The following is a 13668-nucleotide window of genomic DNA, read 5'->3' on the forward strand; positions in this document are numbered from 1 at the left end:
GAGGAATTGGAAAATGTGAGTACGTTTAAGTATTTGGGTAGTGTAATGAGTAAGGATGGAGGTTTGGAGGGTGAAGTGCTTGAAAGGGTACAGCAGGGAAGAAAGGTTGCTGGTTTCTTGAAAGCAGTGATAAGAAACAGGGAAGTGAGCATGGAAGTGAAAAAGTTACTACATGACAGTATTGTGATACCAACTCTAACGTACGGAAGTGAAGCTTGGACATTGTTGGAAGGACACAAGTCAAGAGTGAGAGCAGTGGAAATGAGTTATTTAAGAGGAGCCTGTGGAGTCACGTGGAGTGACAGGCTGACGAATGAGGATATAAAGGAGCGTTGTGGTGTGGATGTGGATGTGATAGGAAGCGTTATGAGGAACACACTGAGGTGGTTTGGCCACGTGGAGAGGATGGAGGGTGAAAGACTGACGAAGAGAGTGTATGTGAGTGAGGTGGAGGGGGGAAGAGGGAGGGGGAGGCCGAGGATGAGATGGAGGGATGGGGTGGAGAGGTATATGAGAGAGGGGGGTGTGAGTTGGGAGCAGGGCAGTGAAATGGCGGGGGACAGGGCGACTTGGAGGCGATTTGTTTGTGGCCACCCCAAACGGGATTGAGGCGTCTGGCAATAGGTAGATAGATAGATAGTGATGATCAAGATGATGATGAAAAGTATTGCAGTACCTAAATACTGCACCTAGTGGCAGTCAGATTTTACAGTAATGCTTATTGCTGACTTAAAAACAAAGGGAATATACAGTACCATAATGTACATAAAGGTTGATTCTGTTGTATTCAAGATGGTACTATGCATCAGGATATTAATTACAATTTCATAACTTTTCTGCTGTTACAATTCAGTACAATCCTTCAGTGTGACACATTTTATTTTATTTGGCTTTTAGTTAGTGGACACTCCTGGCTGAAATGGTAAAAAGAAATATTATACCCTTTAGTAAGATGTTCTCCAACTACCAGTACCTTTAGAGTTTTTGTTAGGGTTAGAAACCTGTTGTAGTAAATAGGTAAAGTTAGGGATTATGGATGAAAAATAGCCAGTGCTATGAAAGCCTTCATAAGAAACAGAGGGCATAGTATAGTAACTGCAGTGTGTTAATGCAGATGTATGGGTGTAAAAAATTGGTACAGCTTGAATCTGGAACTTTAAGATGGGAAAAAAAAAAAAAAAAAAAAAAAATCCATACACCAGATTACAGGTGTCCTCCATTCAAAAATCTGTAACAGTTGGACTTGAACAGCACTAGGTTGAAGTTTGGGGGGAAACTATTCTGGGGAAGTTAGTTCCAAAGAGAAACAGTTTGGGGAATAAAAGAATTCTGATAGGCAAAGTTCTGCAATATGCCAGTGTGACAGTCCAGTCATGAGCGCTACCAGACACCCGTGTAGCATGGGGGAAGGCGTGGAAAGGTGGCATAATGGATGCAACTTTGTCCGAGCATTTGCCATAAAAGTATCTGTAAAATAATGCAAGAGGGGTAACATTCCTTCTTACCTGCAGGGGAGGTAGTTCACTTGTAATTACAACTTTGTTTTGAATTTTGTCCACATGTTTTAGTGCAACCTCTCCACATCTACTCCACAAAGGTGAGTAATGTTCCTGCTGAAAGCGCACATGACTCTTGTATATTATACCTAATTACTCAGTGAAGAAGTTACGGATTCTGTATGACAATCGAACTTTCTTGGAAGTGGTTTTAGCAAGTGATCCAACATGAGAGGTCCTGCTGAAGGTACTACTAAGTGAAACTAAGAATTTCAACAGAAACAGGAATATCAGTTACACTGAAGGTAAAACAGGAATCAGGCAATATCTGTCTATTAGAAAAGTGTATACCGTTTATTTGTTTTTTCTAGCATTAAATGAGCCAATATTATCTTGTCCCCATTCAGTGATCTTAGATAAGTCCTGATTTACAGCAACTGCTGTATTGAGCTGAATAGAGATATTAAACTTTGCTACTGAATGTTTACTTTTGAAGGAACTGTGAAGTATTCAGTCGTCATCTTCATACGAGTGAATGGGATTATGGGTGATAGATAAGAGATCATTAACATGAATTAAGAATAGGGTTGGAGCCAAGACTGATCACTGTGGCACGTCGGCAATAACCGAATGGAGACTGGAATATACAATCATCTACTTTTATCTTTCAGTTGCTGAGATATGAGGAAATCAGTGGAACAAAAGATGATGGTCTATAGCAAGGGAGTTTGGATTGCAAGCCACAGAGCCATGCAGTGTCAAAAGCTTTAGAAATATCAAGGGCTACTGCATGGCATTCTCTATGCCGGTCAATTGACTGATGGATGGTTTGAGTTACAAAACTGAGCATATCAATGGTGGATCTTTTGTGGCAAAAACCATACTCTCTGTCACTAAGTTTATAATTTCAAGATGTTAGACAATGTGCATATTATAATCTCAAAAACTGTTACTAAGAGAAGATGTGATAGCTATTGGACTGTAATCAGAGGGGTAATAAGTACTTCCTTTCTTCAGAATTGGGTGGATATTGGCTTCTTTCCAAGAATTAGGAAATGAAAAAGTACGTAGGCATAGTCTGACTAATTTAGCCAGAACCGGAGCAAGTTCTGGGGAACACTTCTTCAAAATGATTGGAGGAATTACATCTGGACCTGGAGATTTCTTGGCTGGTAAACTGTCTAGGATGTACATACAGTACCCTCGCGTCCAACACGCATTTGTCCAGCACGATTCGCGTCCAGCACGGAGAGCAAAAAATTAGTACGATTTAATATGATTTAAGTACTGTAAAACGGGTGTGTAAGCATAACACTGACGGAGCTCCGAGAAGTAGGCAAAATCCGCAGAGTTCGCCTCTAGCACAATCACCCCTGGTCCAACACGGTCATACTGGACGTTCCCGTGACGCTGACAGCCAATCAAAACTTCTGATCAAGTAGCCTCCCCGCCTGCTATCGTGACGAGATCGTGATGTCGCCCAATGAAAAACGCTTCTGCTCACGTGATGTTTTGTTTAAATTTCTCTCGCCACAGCGCCACTCAGTCACATAATTCGCATTGGACGGTGCTTTTTTCTCGCTGCATTTTTTGCCCTTGCTACTGCATTTTACCCTGCTCACGATGCCTAGGAAGCCCTCTGAGAACCCCAAGAAGCGGCGGCACCTCCCTCAGGCCACCAAGCTAGAATTCATCGAGAGGCAGAAGAAAGGGGAGAGGAATTTCAAAGGATTTATGAGGGAGGTTGAGGAGGATCAGCAGCCATTACCCGCTAGTGACGCCAGCAGTCATCCTCCAGGGACCCAGTAGGATTACCTACAGTCTCGGATATCACCTTCCATTCCCAGCAAGCCCACCAACATTATCCTAAAAGGTTAGTTATCATTCATAGTACAGTATCGTTTATTATAATTACAGTAGTACCAATATATGTATAGGTATATGGTAGGTATTTAGGGTGACTTTTCCTAGGGTTGCTGACATGATTCATTTTTCCCCATAAGCTCTGTAGTTTGTCCAACACGTTTTTGGTCCAACACGGGACCCATGCATGACAATATTACCGTGTTGGACGTGAGGGTACTGTATTTAGTTTGTGTCTGAAGTGAAGCAGTTTCGAGAGAGTCATGTTCTAGTGCAGGGATGTTCTGACTGACTTCCTCTAAGGTAGAATTTCTGGCAAACGTACTGGCAAGGATGTTAACTTTTCCACACTGGTCATTTATAATGTTTCCATCTGAAAATTTTAGTGGGAGAATGGATGATGACATGTTAGAGGTATTATTGAAAGAACTGAGAGTTAACCAGAATATTCTGTTGTTATTAGGACTTTAAAGGCATGGATGCTTGGCTGTGAAAAAAAGTTTGATTTAGCAAGATTTGTTACTGCTTTTGCTTGGTTTCTAGCAATTTTAAAGTGACTGAGGGATTCAGATGTTTTATATTGTAAGTAAAAGTCATATGCTAAGGACTTTTGGGTCATTGCTCTAGCACGATTGCTGTCAAACCATTTTGGGGAGTCCAATATATCTATCCATTGCCAGACACCTTAATCCTGTAAGATGGTGGCTATAAACATATCGGCTCCATATTGTCCTGTCCCCCACCATTTCACTGCCCTCCCCTCTCATATACCTCTCCACTCCATCTCATCATCAGCCTCCCCCTCCACCTCATTCATATACACTCTTCTCTTTAGTCTCTCGCTCTCCATCCTCTCCACATGGCTAAACCACCTCAGTGTATTTCTCCATTTTCTATCACATCCACACCACAATGCTGCTTCACTTCCTCATTTGTCAGCCTCTCTCCATGTAACTCCACATGCTCCTCTCAAATAACTCATTTCCACTGCTCTTACTCTCAAATTGTGTCCTTCCAACAAGGTCCAAGCTTCACTTCCATACATTAGCGTTGGTATCACAATGCTATCATGCAGTGACTTTTTTATTTTCAAGCTCACTTTCTGATCAGTGCTTTCAAAGAACCAGCAACCTTTCTTCCTTACTCTTTCAAGCACTTCATCTTCCAAACTTCCATCCTTACTCATCACACTACCCAAGTACTTAAATGCATTCACATTTTCCATTTCTTCATCATCCAACCTCACTGTACATTCACTGACTTCATTTTTCTTGAAGACCACAACTTTATTTTTCCCTACATTCACCTTTAGATCCCGTTTCTTACATACTCTCCCAAACTCATTCACCAAGCACTGCAGTTCCTCTTTGTCTTCTCTTAACAATACAGTATCATCTGCAAAGAACAGTACAGAAAGTTTCCAAGTGCTGCCTTCTCTCATTAGTGCTGCTCCAACATCCACTGCCCTACCTTGTATCTCTTTTATAACCCCATCCATATACAGACTGAACAATAATGGAGACTTGACACATCCCTGTTTCAATCCAACATTCAGACAGAAAAATTCACTCAGGTCACTATCCACACACAGTGCAGCCTTAGCACCTTCATACATACTCTTCACGGCATTCAACAACTTCCTATCTACTCCATATAATCTTATTGTTTTCACATTTCTTGTCTACCCACTTTGTTATATGCTTTCTCCAAATCCATGAAGGCCGCATACAACTTCTTTCCCCTCACTAGGAACTTTTCCACTAAAGACCTAAGGACAAATATCTGATCAGATAACCTCTTCCCTTCCTAAAACCTCCCTATGCTTCTCCCAACTAATTCCTCTGTTATTTCCCCAACTCTGTCAATAAGTATTCAGCCTTATACTTTTCCTATTACGCTAAGAAGACAATGCCCCTATGATTACCACACACTTCCCCTCTCCTTTTTTCCTTTGTACAGGAGAATAATTAAACCTGACTTCCAATCCTCCAGGACTCTACCTTCCTCCCAGGTCCATCTGCATATCTTCCATATCCATTCAATTAGTATCTCTCCCCCATGCTTCAGCATTTCACCACACATTCCATCAACTCCAAGGGCTTCCCCCATTTACCTTTTTTCACTGCTTCCATTCTACTGATCTCTTCCTCCCTTCGCACATCCCTCCTCCTCCTCCCAGCCACTCCTCAGCCAATTATACTCACATTACTTGATTGAGCCGGTGAAGGTTTATATTCAAGGGGTGGTTGGGGTTTATTGCTCACATAATGCCACTCAGGGATGAGTGAGACTGGTCACTCTCATCTTCAATGTCAGGACCAACTTGCCTGGCCCCGGGCTCCTACGCCCCTTATGGGGCAACATAGGATTGGATGATGAATGAATGAAACTTCTCTGTGTTTAACAGTTCCTTATATTGTCCTCTCATCTGCTCAGTTTTTCTCCCTTTTCCACTATCAAGCTACCAAGTTTACCTTTCACTCCCCTACTACTAACTTCTTTATCACGCCGTCTAACTCTCTCTACCTCCTTCCAGAATATTTTCTTACATACCCTCCACTTTACACTCAAATTCCTTCAAAACTCCTCATCCACTCTTTTCTTACTTTCTCTTACTAATCTCTTCACCTCCGTCTTCCTCTCTACATATAACTCTCTCTTCCATCTCTCAACTTCCTCCATGTCTCTGCTTGACATCCACTCATTACACGTTTTCTTCTTGTGCACCACAGCTTGTCCCACCTCTTCACTCCACCATGCTGTTCCTTGTACCCCTTTTCATCTTAACTTCACTCCACACACCACCTCACATGCAGCACACATTTCTTCTGTGAATATCTTGCACACATCTTCCACTTCCCCAATCTGCTTCAGACCATACTTAACCAACTGCTTCTCCATTTCTCTCTTATATCCTGCGTTTTTTCCATCCTCGTGCAACATTTCTACCTTCCTTGCATGGACTACTTCCTCCTGTCCTTCCCACCTTCTATTCCTTCATAGCTCTTGAACCTGGATTTTCACCACCACCAAGTGGTGGTCAGAAAGTCCACTTCCCCAACCTCTGCATGTTCTTGTATCCATTACATAGCTTCTCTTCTGTCATCCACACATGATCAATCATTGACTTCTGTTCATTCAGTTCACCACCCACCCTTCTCATCACTTGCCACATATACCTATGGATCATTTTGTGCCTAAAAGAAGGTACTGGCTATCACCAACTCCCTCCCCACACAAACGTTCACTAACGCACAGCCATTCTCACCCACTTTCACATTCCTTACTCTTCCATTCATATCTCCAATCAAAAACACTCATTCCTATCAAACTTTTCCATGCACACTTCCACATTTGGCCAGAACTCTTCTTTCACTCTGCTTACACGATCTTGTGTTGGCACGCGCATGCACGCACACGCGCGCGTGCGCGCACGCACGCGCACACACACACACACACACACACACACACACACACACACACACACACACACACACACACACACACAGTCTGATCTTTTAGTGAATTGTTGACTGCTTATGAACAATTCCATACCAGCTTGTAGTAAGTCACTAATATGGGACTGGGTAGAACTGATGTTAGTGGAGAAGAATGCCATGGAGTATCAGCAAAACAATTTCTAAATCCACCCCAGTCTGCCCTATCAAAGTGCCATCTGGTCACCCTGACTGGTTCAGAACAGGGAGGTTTGAGGTAACTGACTAATGAGGCATTGATGAGATTGTGGCTGGAAGATCCAAATGGTGACAGCACATTTATCTTGTACTGATCTGAGTTATATGTCATGAACAGGTCCATGAGACAGGCAGTACAATCAGGATTATTACACCAGCATTCCCTCCCCCCCTCCATATTTTTGTGTATCTCATCAACAGCAACCATTTATTTATTTATTTTATTTTTTTCTTTTTATGCAAGGAAGAAGGAACCAAAGGCCATGAGCCCGCAGTAACAGTTCCCTCCAAGAGAAAAACAAAATACAATAGAGAGCCAAATTCAAGATCCGATCATTTTGAGATGCCTGGACACACTGCGTTTGAAAGACTGGAGATCATAGGCAGCAGGAAATTCAGACAGAGGGAGACAGTTCCAGAGTTGACCTGTTGCATAAATGAAAGACTGGGAGTAATGGTTAACTCTTGCATTAGAGAGTTGGACAGAAAAGGGATGAGAGTTTGCTGCCAGACAGGTGCTACGTGCCCGTCGTAGAGGTGGAGGAATGCAAGCAGACAGTTCAGAGGAGCAGTGACCATTAAAGTAGCGACAGAAAAGAGATAAAGATGCAACAGTGCGGCGAAGAGACAGAGGTTGAAAGGAGTCAGTAAGAGGAGGAGAGTTAATGAGACGAAAAGCCTTTGACTCCACCCTACTGAGAAGAGCTGTATGTGGGGAGCCTCCCCACACATGAGAGTTGTACTCCACACAGGGGTGGATAAAACCCCTGTATCGAGTCAACAATTGTGCAGGGGTAAAGAAAGAGCGGAGTCGGCTTAGCACACCCAATCTCTTGGAAGCAGATTTTACAAGAGATGTACTGTAATATGATCTTTCCAAGATAAGTCCCGAGTAAATGAAACCCCAAGCATGTTCAAGGATGATGCAGGATTAAGCTGAATATTATTAAACATTAGTGGGTATACCTGTGGAAGATTTTGTCGGGTTGATAGGTGTAAGAACTGAGTCTTAGATGCATGAAAAACAACCATACTATTTTTACCCCAGTCAGAGATATGAGCCAAGTCAGACATTAGGTGTGCCATAGCCTCATCCCTTGTTTGTTGAAGTAACTGTTGAGATGGGCGTTGCGAGAACCGAATGGAAAGGTGAAGGGTGGAGTCATCAGCGTATGAGTGGATAGGGTTAGATGTACAGCTTAGAAGATCATTGATGAATAAAAGGAAGAGAGTTGGTGATAGGACAGAGCCCTGAGGAACACCACTGTTGATAGATCTAGGAGAAGAACGATGGCCGTCTACAACAGCGGCTATAGAACGACCAGAAAGGAAGCTAGCGATGAAGGCACAGATGGAAGGATAGAAACCATAGGAGGGCAGTTTGGAAATTAAAGATTTATGCCAGACTCGATCGAAAGCCTTTGAGATGTCAAGTGCAATGGCAAAGCTTTCGCCAAAGTCCCAAAAGGAGGATGACCAGGAGTCTGAAAGGTAGGTGAGAAGATCGCCAGTGAAGCGTCCCTGACAGAACCCGTACTGACGATCGGAAAGAAGGTTGTGATAGGAAAGATGCCTTAAAATTTTTCTATTGAGAATTGACTCGAAAACTTTTGAAATACAGGACGTTAAAGCAATTGGACGATAGTTGGAGGGTTGGGAGTGGTCACCCTTCTTTGGGACTGGCTGAATGAGAGCAAACTTCCGGCAAGAAGGAAAGGTACAAGTTGACAGACAAAGGCAAAAGAGTTTGCCTAGGCAGGGTGTAAGCACAGAAGCACAGTTCTTGAGAACAACAGGAGGGACCCCATCAGGCCCATATGCCTCGTTAGTACTGAGGCCAGTGATGGCAGAAAATACATCAGCTGAAGAAATTTTAATGTCAGCCATGAGGAAGTCAGAGGGGGGAAGTGATGGAGTAACAGCACCGGAATCGTCTAAGGTGGAACTGGAGAAGAAGGGGTAGGAGAGGGTTGTGATGGAGGTAAGGGTTAGGGTGAATTAGACTGAGGTGGAATGGGAGGAGTTGGGGGATTGGATGGTGTGGGAAGGATTGGTGGGTTAGGCTGAGGAGGTGTAAAGAAATTAGGAGTAGGGATGGTAGGGGAGTTAGTGGGTGGAGGGAAGGAGCATAAGAAGCAGGTCCAAGTATTTGTGTAATGTTTTCTGGATGCAGGTGTTGTGCAGGTGTAATGGGTCCAGTTCTTGCAGGAACTGCACTGAACTGAACCCTTTGTCTGTCGGCTCGAAGTGACAGGATTTGAGCATGTTGGACATATGTATTTGTTGGTGGGTCCTGGACTGCTCTCAGTGTCCCCGGTTAGAATAAGTCTTCGAGAAATGACCACCAGAGAGTCATTTCTTGGTGTAGAAAAAACAGTGTTGTTGTGTGTGTTGTGTGGAGAGATGTGGTACTTGCCTGGGCGACCAAAGCCACTCCCAGGCTCTTGGGCCCTGTGAGGGGCCGGAGGAGTTTGCGGTGGTTTGGCCCCCGTGCTGTCCTCCTCCTCTGCTTTGACAGCCTCTTCGGGGTAGACCCATCGTGAAGACCCACCGCTCCGGCATACAAGTTAACAGTATGTATATCTACTACTGAGTATCTACGTGACCAAAGGTGCATGCATCGACTAATTTCATAAACTGCACAGCAAGCATGCCAGCTGTCGGCTCCCTCACTGCCCTTACTTGGCAGTTGTGGGGTTAATATAGAATGAGTTGGACCTGTGTTTGTCTTCTCCAAATAAACTCCCATTGTTACTACATCAAGATCTCTGGATTACTCCTAACTGGGGATACGAGAGGGGTGGAACAAGTTGGTGACAGCGGTGAGTCGGATCTCATTCACATCGCCTCCATACAGTATATTGTCAGTGACAGCCCCCTTAGCCACACAACACCTCGTTTGTGCCGGTGCTCTGTTCCTGCTCCAGTCTACACACCTACCACACACCTCTCTGTTCACCTGCCTTGTGGTTGTGTTGCCTACATATTTTTGGGTGAGATCTTCCTACTCTAAGTCCCTAGTTTATGTCTACACCGATTTTCAGCCCCAATCAGTCTTCACCAACAGCTGCACAACTAAAAACAATCAGTAAGCCACTCTATCAAATACCAGTTCTCACGCCACTCCTGTTTTAGAAATTTACAATAATTTTACACCCTACCACACCCCAACCGCCTAGCTCTCATCCCCCTTCACACTTTAGTGACCAAGCGCACCACCTGCCAACCTGCCCCACAGCCATGCCCAGTAACCGCCACACCACACCATCACCTCCACCTCCTTCTCCAACCAGTGCACTCTATGTCATCATTGCCTTCTTAAATCAACATCCTTGTGGTTATCATCTAATGCTCCAGGTCACATCTGACTGGTCAACTTCAGTTGTGATCTCATTCACCACCCAGCATCTCGGCTCCTCTGCGTGGGAGGGACTTGCCTCACTGAAGTTGCTCCTCCAGCCAACCTAACTTTGCTTCATTCTGCAATGCTTCAATATTCAGTGCTGAACATGAAAAATCTAGCTGACAGAAATGAAGGTATGCTTTGTTTGATAAAATTACTGTGCTTGCAGTCTGTACAAATTTACTGTATTATCAGCAAACCAGCTAAGTGGCAAGTAAGGGATGGAGTACAGCGGTCATGCCAGGAACAAATTGGCGCCCTGGCCCTATACATAACTGTGAGCAGGGGAGTCATGATAATTTACTGTACAACACTTCTTTCCTAATCATCAGTTCACCAATAAACGCTCAAGATTTATTTCTTTGGTTTATTTTTCCATGTTTTATGAATAAAATAACAATGTTTAACAAAATGAACTTACCATCATACCATCTGCATACTGCAATCCTGCAAGACAGTGCACAATCATGTGTGTTACATCTATGGGATGTGTTTAATAAGTTATGTTTCACATGGAACTGTTTGTGTGGCCCTGGATATGAGTGGTACTGCATATACTGCAATGATATAGCCTATGTGTATGAGTATGTATCAGATGTTTGGGAAAAATATGTACCGTACTTCCTGTACGTTATGATGTATTGTTTTTCCCTGAAAAATGCTCTCAAAAATCACCCTGCATCTTTGCACTCAAAGATCAAGTTGTAGAATGGAGTCTGCCAACCATCACAAATACCTGTCACGAGATACAAGCACCCATGAACCCCAGTCACGAGATACAAGCACTCACAAATCCCAGTCACAAGCTACAAGCACTCACGAACCCCAGTCACAAGATACAAAGCACTCACTAGTCACTGAAGCAGACGACACCCCACCACGAATGAACAGAATGGCATCAGAGTAGAGAAGACAGGCATGGTATTATAAAATGTGAATTGGCAATACATACCGATATATTGGTGTTGTGTAATAAAGCAATATTATGATAATGACTTTGTTGGCTAAATTGAGTGAATTCTGTTGGGATGTAGGTTGTAACGGTTCGTTCAAAATGCTGAACATAAAAACGTCAGCTGATGGGGGCTGGATGTAAACACGCCGTCGCCAGTGTGTTTACATGACTTGTAGTGGCAACTATGAGTTGCTGCTGATGTGAATAGTTACAAAGCTGTGCTGAACTAGGTACATCTAATTAATAACCATAAATATTTGATAATGGGTCCAATATGCGATAATCGGCTGTGACAGAAAGAAGAATGACACTGTAGAGTTGGCACCTTAGACTTGCTAGTATGGTAAGCTATTAAATCCTCAAATATTTTTCCCCGCAAAATACCTAGTGTATTATAGGGTGCATCATAGCACTTGTGGCACCTTATGATATGGGAAATACGGTAACTAGGATGGTAAATTCCCCAAGCTTCCCAGTTAACTGGGATTGTATACAGTGTTACTGTACTGTATCAAAACTGCATTGTACTTTATGCTTAGCTTTCACCTTTTATTCATGGGACGGATTTTAGGATTGAGGGTCGAGGTGGATAGTAACAATATCCTGCTCAATGCTGAATGTTGAGCCAATAGGGGGGGGTGCTATGCAATATCCAGCATTTTGCTTTAACTGGCATAGGGCTTGCCTGAATTACAACAAATAAGTGAGAGTAATACTTTGCATTCATTTCAAAGAATCGTTATTTTCAGAAAATTACATCCACGAAATTGAGATTTTACTATACTCAAATCAGTATACTTCATTTCCTATGTACTCCTTTGTACTTAATAGGTAGGGATGCTCACCATCCACTCACTCGATGTAGTGCTGCTTTGAGTGGCTGCCCTTTTCTCTCTTCCTTCTATCATCATCTGCCTTTATTTCCTTCATTCTTTCCTCGTCCTTCTGCCTATGAGTGACTTTACACTCCCTCTTCTGTCTTTCTTTCCTCTTCCTTCTGCCTATGGGTGACTCTACACTAAGTGACAAGCCAAATGGTTTCCTGTACACCAGGAAACCATTTACTATGCTGGGTGGTAACCATGTAACCAAATTATGGCACCTGGTGGTTTACTGGGTAATTAAGGCGCTCCAAATGGACTGAGCCTATGTAGGTTTATATCCATGGAGTGGTTGGAGTTTACTGCTCACATAATGCCACTCAGGGATGGAAGAATAGATGCAGAGGTGAAGTTTAGAATGAACGAAATAGGAAAGGTGCTGGGAGGAATGAAAAAGTGTTTAGATGTTGCTCATTTAGAACAGATGTAAACAGAAGACTATGAAGGTGTAGTTGTCCTGACTCCGTTATATGGGACTAAAACATGGAATATGAGTGTAGCTAAGAGGACAAGTTTGAATATAATGGAAATGAGGTGTCTGAGGAGTATGTGTGGAGTGATGCATATGGACTGAGTGTGAAATGATGAAATGCGAAAAAGAATTGGAGTTATGTGGGAGATGGCTGATCAAATTGAGCAGAGACTGTATCGATGGTTTGGGCATATGGAGAGAAAGGATGAAGAGCGATTGGTGAGATATAAGGCTGAGAGAAAGACCACGAATAGGACATATGGACAGTGTGAAGAGAGCATCTGATGCGAAAGGGATGTCTGTAGAGCAAGGAAGCGTGGCTGCACATGATAGGAATGACTGGAGAGAAATTGTGAATGAAAAAATGGTGAAGCGGCCCTGGGGGTATATTTTCCCACATTTGGTCTGATCAGGTCAGGTGTGGGTAAGGGAATGGGTCCATTATGATGTGGCAGGGGTAAACCCGCTCTGCTGTCGGGCCCTACTGCGGATGTTGCTGATTGCACTGCGTGGTTGACCCTCGTGTGGTGTGGTGCAGTGAGGATCTGTCCCTTCTCCCCTTGGGCTACAATAAGAATAAATGTGTGTGTGGAAGAGTAAATTGGGAATGTGAAGTCCTGTCTCAGATACCCCCTTTTCTTTGGGGGAAGCAGCCTAAGTATATAGACAGATAGATAGATATATAGGGATGAGTGAGGCTAGTCACTCTCATCTTAAATGTCAGGACCAACTTGCCTAGCCCCGGGCTCCTATGCTTCTCATGGAGCAACACAGGATTGGATGATGGGTGGATGGATGGAATGTACTTAATACTGTCTGGCTCGTAACTACCTACGCCCATTACCTAAAGCCAAATGTACAGAGCTTATAAAAGGTAGTCTTACCCAAATGATTGATGGCATC

At 43.4% G+C, this 13668-nt stretch overlaps 1 protein-coding gene across 2 annotated transcripts in view; it reads right to left on the minus strand.

Moving 5' to 3' along the window:
* LOC145405088 (isocitrate dehydrogenase [NADP], mitochondrial-like) overlaps positions 1-13668 on the minus strand; it is a 110772-nt gene that overhangs the window by 12348 nt on the left and 84756 nt on the right. The window lies entirely within an intron of this gene.

Source organism: Coenobita brevimanus, chromosome 65 (assembly GCF_032717465.1).
Source record: "Coenobita brevimanus isolate Jiangsu-jjx chromosome 65, ASM3271746v2, whole genome shotgun sequence".
Lineage (NCBI taxonomy): Eukaryota > Metazoa > Arthropoda > Malacostraca > Decapoda > Coenobitidae > Coenobita > Coenobita brevimanus.